Source organism: Capsicum annuum, chromosome 11 (assembly GCF_002878395.1).
Source record: "Capsicum annuum cultivar UCD-10X-F1 chromosome 11, UCD10Xv1.1, whole genome shotgun sequence".
NCBI classification, from domain to species: Eukaryota; Viridiplantae; Streptophyta; class Magnoliopsida; order Solanales; family Solanaceae; genus Capsicum; species Capsicum annuum.
Genome location: NC_061121.1, coordinates 235,099,710 through 235,123,287, shown reverse-complemented (window position 1 = coordinate 235,123,287; position 23,578 = coordinate 235,099,710). Strand labels below are relative to the sequence as shown.

The 23,578-nt window shown below is 35.0% G+C and overlaps 1 pseudogene; it reads left to right on the top strand.

Moving 5' to 3' along the window:
- Positions 1–4,801: 4,801 nt before the first annotated feature.
- On the top strand, positions 4,802–22,647 carry LOC124889010 (annotated as a pseudogene).
- The last annotated feature ends 931 nt before the right edge of the window (positions 22,648–23,578 follow it).

Sequence of the window (23,578 nt, the reverse complement as noted above, 5' to 3'; positions counted from 1 at the left end):
AACTTGTATACATGAGTTGCTGGCATGTGGTAGTCTTCTGTGAAGTATCTGATCGCCTTAATATGTAATCAGTTGAACCAACCAAGAACATGATAAACTTTGTGATATCCTCAAACCTATTGATCTGATTGTGCTCTGATGTGGTAAAGTTACCCGAAGGGGTTTCTGTAAGTTTGCTCATTCATCTGACTTAATTCTTGGACAAGCTCATGAGTTATCTACTGTGAATTTTAATAGTTAAAAAGGATTCATGATTTGGTTGAACTTCTAGGTTATGACTTTGTTTTGAATTTCTGATGAAATGTTATTGGTGATCTTTGTGTCTTTCTTGTTTTTCATGGTTTAGGTTGATTCTGGCAGGTGCTAAAAAAGAACAAAAATATCAACCAGCTCACTAATGATTTGCAAGAATGCATGAAGGAACTTGGCATTGTGAAGGTGATACTACGAAAAGTGTTTCAGGAGAGGGATTTCATGTGGGAGGAAGTTAAAAGCTATAGTAAGATGAATATGCTGTTGAATTATGAGATCAACATGTTAAAAAGGAAGGTAGATACCCTCGATGAAGACTTTCTTATGAAAGAGGGTCAAATCACAATATTGAAAGACTCGATAGGCAACCCTTTCGACCTTCTTCCAAGTCCTGATTCTCTGTTGGAGTGATGGATGCTAAATGGCCAAACTACAATTCATATTTTGTTCATTGACTATAGTGTTCATATTTCTCGTATACTTACTAGTTTTACTCTTATTCTTTCCCCCCTTTGATACTTGTTAAATAGAAAGTTTGCTTCTTTCTTTTGCAACCTTTTTGAATCTCCAATTGTAAATATTTCTTTTACTTGCTGGTGATCAAGACAAGGAAGTTCTTTTGCTTCATTTGGTTTTGTAAGTATTGGCTGTTTTTTGTCTTATAAAGTATTTAGTGAGGATTGGTGCTGCCATTTTTTTCTTGTCTCTAAGGTAGAGATATGGTTTGCATAGATTCTGACCAAATATACATCGGGCATGTTGTTGCTGTTGTATGAAGATTGTGTGTATAATAACAATCGTATATTTGATGTCGGGTCATCCACACTTTCATTCCTTGAAGGGGAAAGCTCATTAAGCTTACTGAGTTAACTTCTCATTGATGTATTCTTTCACTAAGGTTGTCATTGGGTAGCTACAAAAATCACTTGTCTAACTGGACAGTTCATGTTCAGTTTGTTCATATATTAAGTAACGTCTAAATTTTTAACCATATAACTTTACCTCAAAATGGTGCATGGACCAGAGCTGCTCTTAAATCTGGTCGGTTGGCAAACTCTTCCATTTGATCTGCAATCAAATGCCTGCTTTGTCTCAGTACATTTGATTCTGTTGTGCTCATTCACACATGGTTTATGCCAAGTATGTGAGACACATACAAAAGGCTCTAGTTTCATCTTCTTTATATAGTTTTAAACTTCATTTGACTTGCTATGAGGGAGTTCCACCCTGCCCTTTGATCATTCTTTCAGATACCCTCTTTCATTTGCCTCCACCATGTTTTAAATTTTCCTTCCAGTACCTGATGCTTCACCTACCACATTAAATATTGTATGCACATTTTTAAACTGTGCACTGCGTTCAATTTCAAAAAATGAAAAAAACTATGCACTACATTGTAGAACATTTTGATAATTTTTTGGTAAGTCAGTATGTTCTTTATGTTTATACTTACATCAAGTAGACACATTTATTATGAAGGTGGAATTGGTTTCTGTACCATTTTCCTTTTGTGTGTAACTTCTGAAGTTATTTGGGATCCATTACTTATATGTTAATGAGAGTCTTTGATGTCTTTCCTGATAATGTTTATGCTTACATCAAGCAGACATAGTTATTATGAAGGTGGAATTGGTTTTTGTACTATTTTCCTTTTGTGTGTAACTTTTGAAGTTATTTGGGATCCATTATTTATATGTCAATGAGAGTTTTTTATGTCTTTCCTGATATTAAACCTGTCATTTTTTCTTTAACATATCTAATCTCTTGTATACCTGGCTTTCTGATCTTTAATAATGCAAACAATTTCCCTTTAAGAACTTGCACATACCTAATTCCTAGTAAGACAGTCTTAGAATCTTCTATGCTGAAAGATGCCTATTGGTGGTTAGTTTTATCGCCAGGAGGTTGCATTGGAAGGTACAAGCATACATGATATTGGTAAAACCAACAAGCACCATATTTTTTTAAAAATGCTAGCATATATACTATGTGGGCAGTATTTTCTTTACAAAAATGAGCCTCTCTGTGCTTTACAAGGACTCTAAAGTTGCAAAATAGATTCAACACCGTCTACCAGAAACTCTTAACGTCAAAATAATAAGTTGTCTGATCTTATCTGCAACAAGAATGACGAGCACTGTGTTCAGTTTGGAGCCTGTCCCTAAGCTCGTCTAGACTTATTCTTATCATCATTGCCTTCTATTTGCTTGTTATCTTTGTTCTTGCTAGAACCTGTATTTGAGAAGCTTGTGTTGTTGTTCCAAGTTAATGTTTAAGTTTATTTCCTTACTGCAGTGCATCAAAATTCAACTTGTGGTGCTGCTGAAAATATTTGAACTGCTGCAAAACCTAATGGCATAATGCATGAACTATACGTGCTGATAGACCTAATGCATTCAGTAACAACAACTCATCTATTCTCTCTTGCATACAAACAACAGTTGATATTCCTTCTCAAATAGTAGGTCCATCCACATTTGAGCTCTCGAACCATGCTCTTGTTGGGCCTGGGCGTGAAGGTGGTGTTAGAGTGGGTAAAAGTCCCACATTGTTGGGGAGTGAACTGCCGGTCTTCTTATATGGACTTGAGCAATCCTCCCCTCATGTGCTAGCTTTTGGGGTTGAGTTAGGCCCAAGATACTTTCTTTACACAATCAACCATCTTTTCTTACTTTGGAAACGGACAGAGAAGCTGTAGAGAATGTTTTCAACCTGAAGGGGATCAGGTGGGTAGAACCTGGGAGCATTAAAAAAGTACTAAGCAGCTGGAATGGGGATGTAAATATAATAAAGGAGGGGAGATGGAAAATTGTTCAACATGTATATCGTGGACAGTTTGGACAGAAAGAAACAAGGGTTGTTTTGAGGATGTCTAGAAGATCAATATGAATAGTTTAGTACTTCTTTATTTTTGGTGTAAACACGATGATTATCTCTAACAGAAGATACCATTGATTCGCTAGACTGTTTATAGGCAATAGAAAGACAGAGTAAGATGTAATACTTTTTGAAGGGGGACATCATTCTTGTTGGCTAGGGATTTGAACAAAGATGGGATGAGCTCTATATAAAGGACAGGGATGACTAATATGACAACTCTTTTTTTGGATGGAACATAATTTTTGTTATAAGATATGAAGATAGGCCAAAATGTTCTCAACCAATAGACTTTTAAAATTAAGAGCCAAAGAATGCTAAACAATGGGTGCAACTCAAATCTATTTGAATAAAAGGAATACTAACTCTGAGAGAACAAAACACACTCCCAGTAGTCCAGTAAAAATAATAGATCTTAAATCCCACTGCTAAGAAAATTAATTTAAATGCTGCTTTAGATTAGAAAGTCACCTTGTTATATTATGTGTTCAGTGGGTTCTCATTTATACTGCTCATCATATTTTCTGCACTATCTTTTCAATATTTTCTTTGAAGTCTATAATTTACTCTTCTTCAATTTGAACTTGGGCTCTGCAGGGCTCCGCATCTTGGACTTCTATATGTTGGTTCACTTGTAGTACTTCTTGTGTATTCTATCCTGTATGGTCTGACAGCAAAGGAATCAAACTGGCTTGGGGCTACAACATCAGCTGTCGTGATAATCCTTGGTAGTTTATTTCCTACATATATCTATCTCCTTTTCTGACTCGTACTGTGAAATAATTTCTTATTTCTTTATGGTAAGTAATGAATTCACAAGCTTTTCATTCAATCAGATTGGAACTTGGGAGCTTTCTTGTATGGTTTTAAGCTTCTGAAAAGTCGAGTCATTGTACTTTTTGTTGCCGGTACATCTCGGTGTTCCTGATCTATTTTGGAGTTCATTACTGGTTTGTTGTTAACCCATCCTAATTCATTTTCTTCCATAATCAAGTCTTCTTATACTTGTGGCATATGCATCCCTTTTAATATTATTTGTTGAATAAAAACTTCTAATCTTTTGTTATAAAAAAAATCTTTTAATCTTTTACTGCAACAATTTTGTTTCAGGTACTTTGGACATTGTATCAGTTATGCAGTTGTAGTATCTCTTCCATTGGGTGCTACTGTTTCACTGTATTTATCAGTTACAGACCCATTAGCAGCTAGACGAGATGCCTTGCAGAGCACAGTTATCCGCCTTAGAGAAGGTTTCCGCAAAAAAGACCAAAATAGCTCCGCAAGCTCTTCTGAGGGGTGTGGCTCAAGTGTCAAATGCAGTAGTAGTGCTGATGCTGGTCATCTTGGTAATGAAACTGTGCCTTGCACTGGTGATGGCAGTACCTAGAATAACATTGAGGGGATTAATAGTGATAAGAGCATAGACAGTGGAAGACCAACTCTAGCTCTGCGTAGTAGTTCTTGTCGTTCAGTTGTTCAAGAGCCTGAAGTAGGATCATCATATGTTGACAGAAATTTAGAGCACAATAGTTCATTGGTTGTTTGTTCTAGCAGTGGCCTTGAAAGCCAAGGCGGTGATTCTAGTACCTCCACTTCTACAAACCAACGGATACTGGACTTGAATTTGGCACTTGCATTTTAAGAAAAGCTGAGTGATCCCAGGATTACATCTATGTTAAAGAGGAAAGGAAGACACATTGATCGTGAATTAGCTAATTTATTGCAAGATAAAAGGCTTGATCCTAATTTTGCAGTGATGCTGAAGGAGAATGGATTGGACCCAATGAGTTTAGCCTTGTTGCAGAGAAGTAGTTTAGATGCTGATCAAGAATATCGCGAAAGTAACCCTCCTATCACTGATTTAAATAATGTTGAGGATGTGTTACCAAATCATATTTCATTCTCGGAAGAACTTAGACTTCAAGGATTAGGAAAGTGGCTTCAACGTTGTAGAGTAATGTTGCATCATGTAGCAGAAACTCCAGAGCGAGCATGGCTTATTTTCAGTTTAATCTTCATTCTTGAAACTGTCGTTGTGGCTATCTTTCGACCAAAGACAATAAAACTTTTGAATGCTACACACCAAAAGGTAAGAAATGCATTAGTACTTTTAAAGTTCAATTTAGTGTATTTGGAGTACGGTGCAGCTAAAATGTACTTCATATGGTTGTAATTTCCATTTTCTAACAAAATTTTGTAACACCCCGTATTTCGGACGAGAATTAAAATCATCATTTTCTTCACGTAAAGGTTCCAAAAGCCATAAATCCAATGGAAGTTTAGTGTCTTAATAAATTATGTAGTGTTGAAACCTATTTGAGCAAGAATTGAGATCATAGAGGTCTCCAAGCTCAAGGACAAGTTGAAAGTTTTCCTATCGTTTGAATTTTAGTGAGCGTTGAAACTTAGGTAAACTTCAATCGACCCTTACTATTTGTATATATTGAATTAGAGTGTCTACTATATATCAAATGAAAGGTATTCGAATTATCTTTCCAACGATACCAATTTCACAAAATTCCAACACCGGAGGAAGAAGTTATGGCTTTGCAAAGTGGAGTGTGTCATGCAGCATAAGGTGTACAACACACACCCTAACTTATGCCATAAGGTGTACGACGCACAACCTAATATTTGCGATAAAGAGTGCGCCACACAACCTATATTATGTGATAAGGTTTGCACCGCATATATTATTACTCAAGTGACTTAATCACTCCATTTTTGGGGCAAAATGGTCCTTTTCCCACCCTTATTTAGCCATAAACACGAAATTCAGTCCCCAAAATACCCTAAAATACACCTTCATTCATCAAAATTGCTCAAGAACTCTCCTTCGGGTTTCAAAATAAAAACCCAAGCAACTCAAGATTCAACCGTGGGTTTTTGAAACTAATTGCATATTTGGAATCCCCAGAACGTAGGTTTCAAGAAGCACCTTCGCATATAGAGGTACGTGGGATTATCTCAAAAATCATGGGCTTAAAAATTCATGTTTTAAAAATAGGGGTTTTGAAATTAGTAACATAATCCCATTTTAAATGTTTTATGATATTGATTTGGTCTTTAGGCCTATTCCCGAAGTGGTTTGATATATGATATATGTATATGTATGTATTCCAAAAAGATGTTAACCTGAGAGCATGAATTCTATGAAATCCCTCTTTTTATATGATCTCATTTTAAATTCTCATATGATGTGAAATGTTTGAAATCATATTGACAAGCGTGACATGAAATATTTTGAAAATGGTCATGGGTTTGACTTGCAATAAGAGGGTAGAGGGTTGTTATGTTGAAATATGATGAATAAAATGATTGTATGAAAGAATAATGTGATATTGATGGCTTGAAAGTCGGGTATGATGACACCCTGCAGAATAAGATATGTGATTGAATTAAATGGAGTTTGACGCATTGATTTTACATGAGATAGGTGGATGCCCAAAGAAGGCATTTGAGTGTAAGGGCTCATCGCTGGAAACTGTGTTTGCCGACATGGGGATTTGGTACCAGGCTAAGTGATCTTGTGTACTTCACTTTATGTCATTCCCAAATTAGGAATATGGTTAGGAACCCAAGCTAAGTGATCTTGGGCACTACTATACTTTATTGGGTCGAGACACCCTGCTGTGTGATCTTGTGTGTCTTCCCCTCACTTATACTTTAATCTCGGCGACTACCGAGATTTGACAGTTGGTGTGAATGTTATATGTAGGGTATTCCACCTAGCTAAGCTGCATTACATTATTGTTGAAAACTATTACATTATGCCCATGTGTTTTCAAATGATTTGATATGGAACTGCTTTATAATGGCACTCACCTATATTTGGAAAAAAAATATTATATTTTGTTTTTGGTTTCTCTGCGTACTAGTACTTTTGTATTGACCCCCTTTCCTCCTAGGTTTGGAGGCATAGTTTAGGGGTCCAGATAACTAGTAGATCTCTTCCGACAGATTTGCAGAATCAAGTGGTGAGCCTTCTATATTTTGGAAGGATTGATGTCTGTCAGTTCATTTATCATTTAGTAGTTTTGGGTCTACTGGGGGCCTTGTCCCAGTTTTCAGACAGTAATTTGTTTCAGTCATGTATTAGAGATTTTGCAGATGGTTGTTCAAATGTCGATATATGTTGTGGGACATTATTTCCCCTTTGTTGATTTCATTAGATTTATGACCATGTTTTTTGTAATATTGTGTATCTTTCGCATATCTTATTATCTATGAATTATGTACATGATTACCAGATAGATAGGGGTGTTTCGGGCCTTCATGGTTCAAAATGCTCATCACGGCCAGGGCCCCGGTTCGGGTCGTGACAAACTTGGTATCAAAGCACAGTTCATGGTCCTAGGGTGTCTGTGAAATCGCGTCGGGTAGAGTCTTTTTTATGGGTGTGTAGCACACCACACTTATAAGCAGGAGGCTACTAGGCGTTTAGGAATGTCTCTCTTTCTTCATGTTCTAGTTCATGCAATAGAGTCAGAATGCTCCTCTTTCATACTCTAATTTGTGCTATGGTGTCGCCCATACAAAAGTAAAAAAAAAGTCATCGCAAATTCTTTCCTTACTCTAATATCCTCAGATATGTCTCATTATTGAGGTGATTCAAGTGCAGAAGTTTAGAATCTAAATGGTATGATCCTTTTTGATTGAACCATATAAGAGTTAAAATTTGTGCAAGGACTTGAGAAGAGTTCGTTAGTTCTTCAATGTGTATTGATTCCGATGTAAACATTGATCCTGATGGAATCGTGCTATTCAGCTTGAGGTATTAATTGCATTTAGTCCCCTTCAAATATATGTTACAAATGTCTTGCTTAAGGGGGGGATGATGTGCAGTAGAATGTTGGAACTGTATTTCCACACGAATAGTAGTATGCGTTAAAATGTTGTTGTCATGACCTATTGGTAGTGAAATTAGACCAAGAAGTTGGTGATGTGAAGTCACAAAGTTAGAAGTCAGAGCGAGGGTGACTTTTGCGTAAATGAATATTATAGTTGAATAACCGATGTTCGAGAATGATTTACCCCCTTATAGTGATAGACTAATATGGTAAATAGTAGCATGTGTGGATGGTATGGTAGTCCGTAGAGGAAGTGTTTGACTTCAATTTTATTTATACAGAGTAAGATGTGTATTCTTAGTTCATTGGATATTTCGTATTAAATTTCTATCTCATGTAATCATGTCATCAAGGTGTTGTTGAAAAAAACAATGTCTAGTGAAGCCCTGTGGGGCTCTTTCGATTCACTAGCATAGTTGACTTGTCATTCATCTCATTTTCTTGTTCAAAATACAAAATCAAAGTCTAGTGAAGCCGTGTGAGGCCTATTTCGATTTACTAGCAACTTGTTGTCCAACTTGTTGTTCTTGTATTGGTTTAATATATATATATAGAGCTAAATCTATTTGCATGAGATTGAGTTGGTAAACAGGTGGTTTGTCCTTGTGTGTTTGTTTAGTAGAAGGTAGATAAGGAGTTGTTAGTTAAGTAAATTAAGATTCCAGTGAACAAAAAAGGTGTAAAACTGCGGTATATAAGAAAAGGAGCTCTGCAAAAATATCATTTTCATCCAGATCCAATCTTTTTACCACTTTGTGTTCTCCAGACAGAAAAAAGAGTATGGCAATTGGGCTTTCCAGAATTCTGGCTTTTGGATTATATTCACATTGGTTACTCATATGAATAGGTTAATGTCTGCATCACAAACACTTAATTTCTTGTCTATGAACAAGTGGTGGATATTTTGGACCCTATCACTGCCAAGAAATCCCTCAAGTATCCATATCTAGTGCTTTGTACATCATTCTGCTTCCATTAGCACTGGAGATAATAGGCCCCTTTGTTTCAGTCCTCTTTGTCAAAGTTATCATATGGGCTGCCATTCACCGCTACCAAATTCTACCTGACTGTTGATCAGCAGAACTTGATACACCTCTACCGATAACTTCATTTTGACCCCATTTCTCTATTATCATACATATTTTACATGTGGCTAAATACTAGTAGGTATTGCTATTTTCAGCATCTTTTGATAATCAGTAGGCCAATTATGGTTGCTAATGTTGTCATATTTCCTATGGCTTTATTACTCCAACCAATTAATAATATTCTTACAATTCTTGAATTGATTTTTATATACTATTATAATAGAAGGACAAGAATCTCTACCTGGGAGAAACCTCGAGAGCTGATGATAGAAATGGAGGTGAGGTCTCATGTCATCGAGATTTTTATGGGTAGTTTTATCTAGTTTCCTATGCTTATCAATGAAAAAAGAAGTACACCATTCTTTTTCTATGAAGCTTCGTAGAACCACTTTTTCTTTCCTAAGTATATGTGATTTCTGTTGAAAGTTTGTTTAGCGAGCAGATTTCCTCGATCTTCCTATACTATGTAGGCTTCATTTGGGATTTCCATTGACCTTTTATTTCCAATATAGTTCTAAAAGATTTTATATTTAACACTATTGTTCTAAAAAATATGTTTAAGCATACATGGCAGGATTATATTTGGTCTATTTTAAACAATTTTATTTACTTTCTAATTAATGTAATATTATTGTAACTCTATGGCGATATAGAGAGAGGAAACTTGATATAATATTGTGGTTCACACTTCTCATTCTGGTTTACAGAATAATAGATTGGCTGGTTGCACACTTGCACCCAAGAGTGTGACCTAGTGGTCAATGAAGTAGATTGAGAACCATGAGGTACCAAGTTTAATTTCCAACAGAGATAAAAACACTAGGTGATTTCTTACCGTCTGTCCAAGCCTTGATGGATAGAGTTACCCAGTATCTGTGCTGGTGGGAGGTAGCAGTACCTGGTGTAACTAGTCAAGGTACAAGCTGGCCCAAACATGACGGTTATCAAAGAAAGTTTGGCTGGTTGTGAGGGACAAGTATTAAGGGACCAACAACTGGAGCTGTAAGGAAGTTTGAACATTTTTATTCTTTTCTTTTTGAGATAAACAGTTTTTTTTCCGGAGATATTACTTTGTATTCGTCAGCATTAAGGTTATGCTATCAGTCCAAAAGAAATGAAAAATAATGAAAATAATGCGAGGATTCGAAGAGATCTACAACCTGTTATGCATCCTGTACACATTGTGCCTCAAACAAAAAACAAAAATCTACAATGCTATTCCATTTAACTTTCTAAATGGAATTATATTTATCTTCAAAATACCTTCAACTTTTCTCGCTCCATACAGTCCACCAAATACAAGGAAGGATTGTTCTTCTCTGTTTCTTCTAACTCTTGCTAATCCCCTCTAATCTAACAACTCAACAGATTGTTGTGTGTCCTTTGATAGTCCACTTTACTTCAACTCAATAGATATGGTATATGTTCTGGCATGGTCCATTACTTCTATTAAACTAAAGGTGTCAAATGGGCAGGGTTGGCTGGATTTGGGTGGATCAAAGAGGTTTGAGTTAATAAATGGGCGGGTAATTAACCCACCCTAAAGCTACTTGGGCTGAAATGGGTTGGGTTGAAATGCTCTAAAATGCGGGTCATAACCCAACCCACCCAATTTGAACTCAGATTTAATTGCTTTATTTGTTATTTTATAAACTTTTAGTACTTGAAAATTATTATCTTTTTTTTGAACTTGGTTACTTTGTATTATATCACACAGTACATGGGTTGTACTGAAACCTTTATATACAAGAGTACTCCTAAATCGACTGTTCTATATCCAAATTTAGTCTAGAACATCAATTATCGAGGCAGTATCATTAGAGTATAGTTGATTACACCAAAAACATTAAAGCAAAATGCAGTGAGTTTATCCTTCTGCACACTATTCTCTATGCTCTCAAAACATCTAGAATTCCTTTCTTTCCATATAGCCCACCATATAGCACCAGGGATAATTCTCTATCTACCTCTGTCCTTCGCATGTACACCTGCTTCTCCCAGCACATTAAAGTCTCGGATACTTTCCTAGGCATTGTCCTAGAAATGCCTTTTAGTCTTAAGACAATTCTCCAAAGTTGTTGGGTGTACTTACAATGTAGAAATACATGGTTAACCATCTCTAAAGTTTCTCCACAGAGGAAACATCTGGAGCACAAGGCTTTCCCTTTCTTCATGACATTATCTTGTGTAAGAACTACTTCCTTAGTCAGTAACCAGAAAAAGACAAAGCACGACACTGTGTGAGGTATCCTACTTTTCCATATTTGCTTCCATGGCCATCTTGGATTTGGGTGATTTATTTGGTTCATCATCTTGTAGGCTTTATTGACACTGAACATTCCTTTTTCATTTCCCATCCACCATAATACGTCCTTCACTGTCTGAAGTCCATTGAATAAGTCCACGGTATTAAAAAATTCAACTACTCTCATTACCTCCCGGTCATTAAGTTGCCTTCTGAAATTGAAGTTCCACCCATGTGGTGTCCATAATTCTGCTATAGAACAATACCAAGTTGTAGATATCTGGAAAAATTAGTTCCATATTCCCATCCTCATGTCAATTATCCTTCCAAAACCTAGTCTTGTTTCCATCCATCACTTTAACCTTTGAGTTGCTTTTAACTTTATTCCACTAGTGTCTAATAGATCTAATATATCTCTAGAGGCTAACCCCGTATGGTGTGGTCACTTTTTTAGTCATCCATCTATCTTCTTCAGGATATTTAGCCCTAATAACTTTCCTCCATATCAGCTGGTTATTGTTTGCATATTTCCACAACCATTTTATCATGAGAGCCTTACTTTGAATTTTTAGGTTCTTTATCCCCAACCCTCTAGTCTTCTTGTCAATTGTCCACCACAGAGAGCACTACCACTTTATCTCGCATATCTTTGTTCCTTATCTATCTCTCCTAGTATGCCCACACACCAATCTCAACATCCTCATTTTTGCTACATATATCTTTTGAACATGCGAGCTCTTGACTAGACAAACACTTTTCCCCATGCAAGATAGCTAGTATAACAACCACTTTATAAATTTACCTTTAAGTTTATTTTAACAAAATTCTTATACGTGGCATGCTAGTTACTAGCTCTTTTGCAAGAGCTAATTGGGATAAAAAACACATGTTCAAAAATAGATTCATTGAAAAAAAGCATACTATAGTTTATGAGTTTCAAACGTGTCCAAATGAAAAAAAAATTATGGGGGGGCTGTGTTGAGTATGGAACTTAGAACCTCAGTGCAGGATTTGAACACCCTTACTGTCACCTTAGTCTTGATTTTTGTGTCAAGGGTGTTCATTAAAAAATACTCAGAAACGACAGAATTTGACCTATATATATATATATACAAAATACAATTATTAGGTGAATGTTGTTCAGTTGATCACCCTTGGATAGCTGTAGCTCGTCCGTAGCTTGGCAATGTTTCCACCCTGCTTGTAGTTATATTCTACACAGTACATTCTATTTTTTTTCCATATGGGACATTATATCATTCATATTCTAACACTTCCATCCAGTATTGTACTGTTGGAAGTTACTGATTTCTACTCTCAGGGTACTGTTTATGTTTTGTTTTTTGACTTGACCTTCTTCTATGCTGTTTTCATTGGGACAGAGGGCAGACGCATCAACTGATTGGAGAGAATTTACAAGTCCTGAGGGAAGAAAGTGTGTAAATTATATATTTTCTTGGCCTCTTTCCAATTGTTCTTCTACGGTGGGTACTTTTATGTGTTACTTGTGCATAATGCTGATTGCTTTGTTCATTTTCTATAGGTATTACTACAACAAGGTTACTAGAACGTCCAAATGGAGAATGCCTGATGAAGTCAAGGTGATGTTAGATTTAAATCAAATATGGGTTTGTTCCGGGCTTTAAATAGCATGATAAGAAGGGATTGTTCTGTGCTTTAAATAGCATGATATGAAGGGACAATATTCTATTTTCTTGGATGTTCTAGTTTTCATAAAATCTTTATGCATTTACAGTTGCTAGCATGATAAGAAGAGGCAATATTCTATTTTCTTGGATACTCTACTATCATAAAGTTCAATTATTTATAAATTCACAGTTGGCTCGTGAAAAGGACACCATTTCGTACACTTCTGATTTTGGATTCATTTTTGTTGTTAAAACATCATCCTTGGGTGTAGATGGTTCTTTAGTCTCAGCACACGGTGCTAAATCAAGCCCAATTGCTGTGTCACCAGCTGCTAACTTACCAACTATTGTGGCTTCAGAATCATCAAGTTTATCTGGTAAGGTTTCTTCTTCGATGATTGAAACAGTCGAAATGAAGAATTCTTCAGAACCTGCTTCGCTAGCTGTTACTAATTTAGAGAAAATTGGAATAGCAGTAACCTTGGGAAATTCTGTCGCATCACTGGTGTATGTTTTCAGATTTATATGTTATAAATTTGCCTCTGGTTTGTGTTGCTTCTTATTTGGAATTCAATTTTTCTGTAGTTCTGAGACTACTACAACTCAAGATGTAGTAATGTATGGTGATGGATTTTCTTCGGAGAATAGAGAGGTACTTTGTCCTTCTGAAATACTTATGCAATTAGTTAATTACTATTGGTTACTGGTTAAAATACCAAGAAAGCTTTTCATAGCTGTTATGCTGGATGTTGATCCAATAATTTTGTAGTGCAGTTGTTAGTCAACTGCTAACAGGTGAAGAATATGCTCCAAATTCCAATGAGCTTTGCTTTTGTCCTTTGTGCTTGATGTTGTGCCTAAAATGCATAATGTCAAGAAAGATGCTACAATAACTGAAATTGGAGGTGCTACTCCATCAGATGAGAAAACAGTCGAGCTGGGACCATTAGTTTATGAGAGCAAAGTGGTATAGTTGATTATTTCTTTTTGTCCCATTTAATGTATGTTCTAGAAATTTCTCTTATTTCTATTTTAAGTATCTGATTTAGGAGGCAAAGAGTGCATTCAAAACTCTTTTGGAATCTGCAAATATTATGTCTGATTGCACGTGGCATCAGGTTTATTACTTGACTGTTTTGTGCGTACCAAACAATTGAGGGAGATTATTTGACATGAATTGTATTTTTTAGGCCATGAGAGCAGTAATTAATGATCGGAGATATGGTGCTCTAAAATCCCTTTGTGAGCGGAAGCAAGCTTTTAATGAGGTATTTCTCCAAGTCGGCATTGGAATGGGTTAATTGTTGCTTCAATGTTTCAGCATACCGTATTGCAAAGAGATAGATTGTGTTTGATATCCAATTGTTTCATGTTTGGTTGACTTAATTATTTTGGAAAATGTTTTCCAAATCAACTTATTTTCCTTAAATTTAAGGAAAATGAATTCCCTTCAAAAAGTAGGAAAAACATTTTCCAAAACTCTCTTTCAATCTCACTCTTAAGTTGAAATGTTTATACAACTCTCAAATTTAAAAATATTGTTTTATTCACCAACCAAACACTAGAAAATATTTTCTAAAAAATGTTTTCCTTTCATCAACCAAACATAAGAAAACAAGTAAGAAACCAACTTGTTTTCTAGGAAAACATTTTCCTTCATACCAAACACACCCAAGGTCTATAGTGATCATTTTGAAGTTGTGTGTCTATTCCAGTATCTGAGCCAAAAGAAAAAACTGGAAGCTGAAGAGAGGCGTGTTAAACAGAAAAAAGCTCGGGAAGATTTCAGGATAATGTTAGAAGTAAGTGAAATTTTCTTTTGTCGGTGTCTTCCATTTGATATATCATGATATTCATATTACCAGTTTCAAAAATAAAAAGATATTATCATAATATTCATGATGTATTAGAGAATGGTATTTGACTTGTTCAAAAGAATAAGTGGTATTTTTCACAACAATTTTTGTTGTTCTCAATCTTACAGGATTGCAAGGAGCTGTCACCATCGTCAAGATGGAGGTTTTACTTTCAATTGTAATGTTAAGTCGTCTGCTTCTTGTTTTCTAATCTTGGTCATTGTTTGTTTGTGTTTTGGTACCTTGAAGTTGATCCATTACTTATGTAGGTTCCATTTGATCCACTAACTATTTGCTATTAATTATTCAGTAAGGCAATCTCCATATTTGAACATGATGAACGTTTTAAAGCTGTTGAGCGAGCTAAAGACCATGAGGAGATTTTTGAAGATTATGTGGAGGAACTTGATAAAAAGGTAAAGCTCCTTTTGCAGAACTTTCTTGTAAGCTTCTATATATTAAAAACTAAGTGTGCGGACTGTAGCTTCCTTATATGGTCTTTGGCTCCTCACAAATTAAGTTAGCCTTTAATTTGAGATAGAAACAAGGTCTAATTTCTTAAACATGGTATTATAGGAAGATCTATCTTGATGTTAGACTATTAGATGTTAGCCAACCTAGGTTAACTGATGCTACAAATGTCTAGTCTTGGTGTGCGATTAATGTATGAAAATCCCGCACTAGTAAGGTGTATGTGTTGTAGTATCCTTATATGATCTTGGACAATCTTCACCACCTGGCCTAATTTTCAAAGTTGATTTAGGCGCTGGTCCACTTGATTAACAATAGTCATTCCATTCCTTTCTTTTGCAGGATGTATTTTAGTTTGTTCCCTTTTTTTGTTTTGCTTAAAGAGTAGAAAAAAGGAATGTTGTAGATATTCGACTTAAAATCTTGTGTTCTTTGAATACATTTTTAATGGCTTCTCAAGGATACAACATTTAAATTTGTTCACCATTGAATTCCAATTTAAATAGACTTCCATGTATTGTATGTAATTTTTCTTGAAACTCGAAACTATGATATGCTTCTACCTCTCCCCCCTCCGTCGTAAAATAGAAAAAGATTTTCAATACTTTCATGCAAGTGTAGTTAAAGTCTCTTTGTAAATATTGTTTTCTTTATAGAGAAATTTTATTTTTTTTACTTTGTACTGGATTTTATTAGGAGCATGCGAAGGCATTGGAGAAGCAGAAGCGCAATTGAGTGGAGTATTAGAATTTTTAAAATCCTATGACTTTATTAAGGTATTTGTTCTAGTGGAATTAGCATCAGTTCCTAGATTATGTTTTTGTATTTCCAGGAGATAGAACTTCCATAGTTCTATTATTGCTGAATTCTTTTGTTCAGGCCTGTAGCCAGTGGCAGAAAGTTTAGGACCGCTTGGAAACTGATGAAAGCTGCTCCCGCCTTGAGAAAATCGATTGCTTGGAGATTTTCTAGGTACTACTCATTTTTTTTAATACATCATAAATAACTTTTTCCAAACATCTCATTTGTAGGCCTCAGTTTTAAAGTTATGTTGCAACCTTTTCTGTTTTAGGAATATATACGTGATTTAGAGAGCGAAGAGGGGGAGCAAAGGAAACTGCGGATGGTATATTGATTATTAGACTCGGGGATTAAAATTAAATTTATGTTTGGAGACTTTGATTTATCACTTTCTCAGTGGGCATACATCGTTGATTCAAATAAGAAGAATTGAGGAAAGCTGAAAGTAAAAATCGTGATGAGTTTCGAAAACTGATGGAAGAGCATGTTGCTACGGGAATACTTAATGCAAAAACTAACTTAATGCAAAAACTAACTGGCATGATTATTGCATCAAAGTTAGTTTTTCTTTCTTGTGTTCAGTGAGTGATTAACTTCATGAGTTCCCTTTTCGTCTTTTTGAATTTTTCATCCAATAATTTCCTTCTTTATTTTGTGATTGCAGATCAAAGATTTTGCTGCATATCTAGCTGTCTCATCAAATACTTCAGGATCAACAGCAAAAGACTTATTTACAGATGTTATGGATGAGCTAGAGAAACAGGTGAAATAGGTTGCTAATAGGAGTATTGAATTGTGTCAACTACATTTGTTACACTAAGCCATATTTATAGACTTTACACTACAATCCCTTTTCATTTTCTTTCACTTAATGAAGGTCTGAATCTGAATGGTTAAGATATCAGCCCATTAAGTGCTTTTTTTAAAAAAAGATTCAACCTGTTAATACATCTTAATGAATCAGATGTTAAACAAAGTCTGAAAATCATTTAGATCCTCACTAAAAAGTTCAATTCATTAGGTAAAAAAGTTAGTGCATTACTATGTGAGAATATACTGGGTTTGTTGTTGTTGTTGTTGTTGTTGTGCATTAAAGAATAGAACATACTTGGTAGGATAAAAGTATGAGATTGAGATTTGAGAGTTACCCCTCTGCTTGATTTTTTTTTAAATAACACATATTTTGTTGAGATAAGAACAATGACCGATTGTTCCTATTAAACATTTGTGTTGTTTCTCTTTATGCCAATTGGTTTTCTCCTTTTTCTCCCTAGATAGTAGGTATTTAGGCTGATAGGAATAGTATTGTCATAAACTTTTAAACTAGGGGTTCCATGCTTTTAATGTAGTATAGATATAGATGATTCTTTCAATCTAGCCAAGCTGTATTAAATGCTACTTCACAGACAATTATAATTGACTTCTCCTCCGTTGAATGCTGTTAATGGTTATATTACCTTAATTGTTATAGTTTCTCGAGCAGAGCAACTCTGAGAAGTGATCATCAAACTTCCATGTTTTTACGTAGTTTCTTTGACTTTCAAGGACTCCTTTAAAGTATAACACAACCACACCATTGTGTTTCAGCTAAGACTGCATTTGTTTTTTATTAATATTCAGACATTTGAATCATTTTGAATGCACATCTGAATGGTTAAGATATTGTCTCTAGATCTGAAAACTAAATGATTAAGGTTGGGTGTTTCTCAATATCTTAATGTGCAAAATTTATTTATTTCTAAATATAATATAATTATATATTAGAAATTTTTTAAATTTAATGCAATTAAATTATTATTTGATTAAAAAAAGCATTTATGTTTGTTAGTGATAGTGGAGATGGTTTTTAATGGTGATGGTGGTTGTAATAAATTAATTGATGTTAGTAATTAGCAATGTTGGTGATGATAGTTGTGATAATAGAGATAGTTGGCATTGTAGTAACTGTCATGATATTGGCGATTGGTAGTGGTGGTGGTGGTTGTGATGTGAAGTTGGTTAATATAAGTAGCTGGAGGTGTTGATCATGGTGACGGAAAACTGTATGCATGATGGTTGACGATGTGTTGGTGGTCATTGGAGACGCTGGTGATAATGGTGGTGATGGTGTTCGAAGAATATGTGGAAGTTGATGATGAGTTAGTGGTTGTTAGCAATGTTTGGAAGTTGATGATGTGTTGGTGGTTATTAGTGGTAGTGCTAGTTCTGATAAATGAGTTGGTTGGAAGTAGGGATCGACCGGTAGCAGTTAATGGTGGCGCCGTTGGCGGTAGGGGTGTTCATGGGCCGATATGGGTCGGTTATTGGTCAAAACCATAATCAAACCAACTTAATCGCTTTTTAAATTTCTAAAACCAAACCAAACCAAACAAAAAAATAACCATCAGTTTGGTTCTTGTCGGTTTAGTTCGGTTTGATTCGGGTTTTTTGGTTTATAACTTTAGTTAATGATAAAAGTTGAAAATTTTAAGAAACAAATCCAATCTAACATATGAGATGTCAATCGGGTGTTGTATCTCAATCTTGAAACTATGATGTCAACTGAGTGTTATACTTCGGCAAAGCCATGATAACACCATATGAATGCTTTTAAAAAAATATTTAAAAACTATAATTAATAGAATGATATGATAAACCCCCAAAAGGTGAACACATAAACTTCTTGCTCAACAAGGTTCAAAAGAAAGTTAAAATTAGTGATTGTGTATAGTCTAATGAATTTCAGCTGTAAATTTCAATATATAACAAGATATTATTTTCACAATTAGTATCATTTGTCATTCAAAATATGAAATTCATTTAGAATCTCATAATGTATTGTCAACTAGATGAAGACATATGACTGAATGTGTTACGACTAAAGTTAAATCATGATTAAAATATAAAATGTGACAAATATTTAGATTACATTTATGAAAACCATATAAATAATTACAATATATATGTATATCGGTTCGATTTGGTTATTTTGTTGGTTATTTTAGAGTAAAACCAAACCAAACCAAACCAAATTAGTATCGGTCTTTTAAAATTCAAAACCAAACCAAACCTAACCAAATATAGGTTTTTTTAATTAGTTTGGTTTGGATCGCGGTTCAGTTTGGTTAATAACCAAACCGTGAACACCCCTAGTTGGTGGTGGATATAATTAGAATAATGGAAGTGGTAGGTGTGGTAGCGGTTGGCAGTGTAGTTCATAGTGATGTTGGTTGTGATGGTGGAAGTGGTTGGTGGTGGTGACAGGTGATTGTGGATAGAGTGGTGGTGAATTTTATCCTACACAAGAATATTTGTAAATGATATTTAGACTTAGTTCCACATCTGAATGATTAAGACCTTCTCAGACCTATTAAGAGCTAAAATCCTAATAAAAACAAATGCACTTAATGGTTTGAGGTCTGAACAGGTTCATAAATCCTATAAGTGCAAACAAATGAGACCTGAAAGTAGTTTGTCTGGTCAAGTTTCGACCAAGTTTTGTCCATTTGTACCACACCCCAGTTTTGATTTCACTTCGGATGATATCGTGCAGCTGAAAACCCAATTCAAAATATATTGTGTTGTCAACCATATAAATTGGACTAAATAAACTTAGTGCCAGAATTTGCCTCTGAAGAGGTAGTTGAGATGTAATGAAAGTAAAGGCTTAATAAAGATTAGCCCCAAAAAAAGTGCCTGAGAGCATCTCTGTTTCTCTAAATAAAGTTGCATCTCCATCACTATGATTTTTTTAGCCATAATACACACTTACGATTGACTAAACGATATATTGGTTCATCCTCTGCCCTTTCTAAAAAGAATTGAAGTTGAATGATCAAATGTTATTAGCATTTATCTCCTTGCTTGATGAAAGAGGGAGTTTACCTGGTATCCTAGCATGGTAATGATCCTGTTCGTACTCTTATTCAATAATTGAATTTGGTAATGTTTTCTTGGGTTAGGCTCTTGCTATGGGATGGTGAGAGTTATACATAAACTTAGATGCTGAAAATCTTTTCTTTTTCCCTTGTAAGATAAAGATGTCAACTTCTATCTTTAAAGTTTGTATTACTGTCTGTGTGCATAAATGATTCTTATTAAGTAAATATAACAAAAGTGCTGTTAACAGAGATGCTATCTATTTTTATTTATTCACTTTTTTTCTATTATCCAAACAGGGGTGCTTGATTTTTCCTTCAATTTACCTGATCAGTTCAATTAAGTTTATGTGTCAAGTGTCTTGTGATATTGTAGATGACTTTGAACAAGTGGAGAAATGTTGGTATTCATGAAAGAAATTTCATCCCCATCACCTTGCTTGTAATTTATAGACTTTATGGTAACTCAAATGCATGGACAAGGCTCTATTTGGTATCCTATTTTTGTTACTGATAAGCATTCTGAATTTGTGTTACTTGTATGTCGCTTTAGTATCTTGATGACAAGTCACAAATTAAAGATACAGTTAGGATGGCCGAGGTAATCACCACTCTTCATTTTAACCTATGTTGTGCTTCGGTTAGTACCTAATATTTTGGCTGAGCCATCTCTACTTTCAGATTGGATTGACATTATCCTGGACGCTTGATGATTTTAAGGTTGCAATCTCCAAGTATATTAGCTCTCCACCAATGTCAGATACCAACTTAAAGGTCTAATTATGGATAAGCACTGTATACTGTTTCACATCGACCCATGTTGAATTGAATGTTGTGAAAATTTAAGTACCCCATTCACTAAATGGATTTCTATGTATTTGTCCCCTTTTTATCTTTGGGACAGGTCCTGCATAAGATGAGTGGATTGAGTGCAAAAGCATTAGTAGTACTTCCATGTTATGTTTCACTGGAAGTCGGTCAGTTTGTGATTGCTAAATTGGCAACTCGTAGGTAGTTAACTGTGGTTAGTGACATTTTTCTTTAGTATCAACCATAACCTATCCCACATTAAATTTGGATCTTCTAGTAATGGAGTTAATAGAAGAGAAGTGTGTGAGTTAGCAAGTAAGCCTGAAACCTTCAAGAATAAAGACGAGGACCACATTGATCTAATATTTGGTGTTAGCTTTTGCTTCCAATTCTTCAGTTTTGGTACCATTTTCCTTTGTTTTTATTTCCTAGACGATGGTGTTTAATATTACACCGACTGCACATATCTTAAGTTGCTTAATTCAAAGCAATTTGCCATGTAGTTTTCTGTTTTTACGGTTAGTGGATAAGAGTTTTACTTTATGAAACTGGTTAAACAGCATAACTCATCAACGATCATTTACTATTTTTGTAATGAGGATATTCTTCATGTATCATTTGGATTTCGGAGGTTATTTATGGGCATGGCGTATAATCTATGTATGTGGGAAGAGGGAATAGCAAAGGGTATCTTGTCGAAGAATTATGCTTAGACGGTTGGGTCTCTCAAGGCTTTTAGTTTACTTTTAATAGCTCAAAACTTTTGTAAAGCATTTTATCAAAGATTATAATGTGAGGAGTTACTCCAAAAGATGGTAATAATACTCTTACATTATATCCCCTTTGCCTTCCAAACGAAGGAATAAGAGGACATACATGGATTATACTAAATCTTATTCAATATTTCCATTCTAAACTTTATGTTCTACACGTTTGGGCTTGCCGGTTCATTGAGTATTGATTGTGCATATTTTATCTGCATAGTTTGTCTTTGAGGAGTTACTGGAAAGGAGCAGGGAGAAAGAAGAAAAAGAAGCTAAAAAGCGTAAACGTGTAGCAGATGAGTTCTATGAACTCCTTCATGCATCAAAGGTATGGTAAACAGTTTACAATCTCTCACATTGCAATGGATGGGATCCCATGATATTTCCTTTAAACCATAATCTATTTGTTTGCTGTGGTTGTAGGAAATTACTGCATCATCAAAATGGGAGGATTGCAAATCCCTCTTCGGAGATAGGCAAGTAGCTTTATTAGCTTTTATTGATCTAGAATTAGTAACAGAATTGCAAGGACCATTGGAGAATGATAATTGATATTATTTTCAAGGACCAACTCCTTCAATATTCTAAACACAGTGATTCACATAGTTCTAGAATGTACCTTAGAATAATAGTTGTGTTGAATGATTTGTTGTTTTATATTCCTCAACATTTAGGTAGGCTATTTCTTTATAGTATTAGCATGATTTACCATTTTTCTAAGTGATTTTTAATGTTGAATTTATCCCTCTAGAAATTGGTTGATGTCAATTATTAGTTGTTCTAACACTGTGCATTTAATATCTCTAGCAGTTAGTTTTTAAATTTCTGACATTTGTGATTATTTTAGTGTTTTAATTTCTGGCAATTGTGATTGTTTCACGGTTCTGATGAAGTATGTTGCTAAATCTCTAGTTTCAATTTGTCTAGCCTCTTTGGCTATAAAATGAAATGCTTTTTACTTTTTTATTCATAATCTCATAATTCTCATTATGTCATAACATTGAAGGTGAATTTCTTTGCTGTTATTATTTTACAGAATAATGGGTGATGAGGGCTTGCTGCTTGAAATATTTAACAAATTTGTAAATGAACTAAAAGAGAAGGAGCGCAAGCGTCAAGAGGATTGAATTACTACAAACCCTTATTCTTCTGCTACTTTTGGGTGGGGCAGTAGATGTGGGGATGTGATTGTGGTTGATATTATTTTACGGAAATTTTGACTTTTTGAGAGTCGCCACTTAATTTTGAAAAGGAATTAAGAAACCTTTAGCGAGTTACTGCAAACGATTCAAAATAGAAAAATCATTTTAAGTTAGAGATTCTAGATAAGCGGTTCCTATTATTGTTTTAGGAAGGTATTAGGCACCTAAAATGTCCGCTAACTTGCGCTTATCCGGACTGTTTGAGAATCATCTTTTGATTAACTTTGAAAAAGTTTATTTTTTGAAAAGAAAAGCAATTTTAGGAATATTTTGGTGTTTATGCAAAACCAGTTTTTAGCGACTTGACTAAGGATTTTACTAGGTTCGCAAAACACACGTAAAACAAGTAAGCAAATAGATAAAAGGGAAAGGGGAGAAGTAGTGATTTAGGCTTTTAAGCCCAAACCGTTGACCTTGTCCTAATCTAGTTAGATTTTTGACCCATCTTTCACCTGTCTGCAGATGAATCCACCGAAATTCTATGGGTCCAAGTTTGATGAGGATCCACGGTTGTTTTTAGAGGAGGTGCGGAAAATTACTCAGGTGATGCATGTATCTGAGGAACATAGTGTGGAGTTGGATGTATATAGGTTGAAAGACCTTGCTTATGACTAGGTTGTTGCTTGGAGGAAAGGTAGAGGTGAGGGAGTTGTCCCTACAACTTGGCAAGAGTTCCAGGATGCATTCTTGGATAAGTTTTTGCCTTTGGATATGAGGGAGGCGAAGGTGGAAGAGTTTATGAACCTGAGACAAGGCTCTATGACTATTAGGGAGTACTATCTAAAGTTCAATCAATTGGCCAAGTATGCTCTTGACTTAGTGGCTGATAATCGGGCTAGTATGAGTAAGTTTGTGA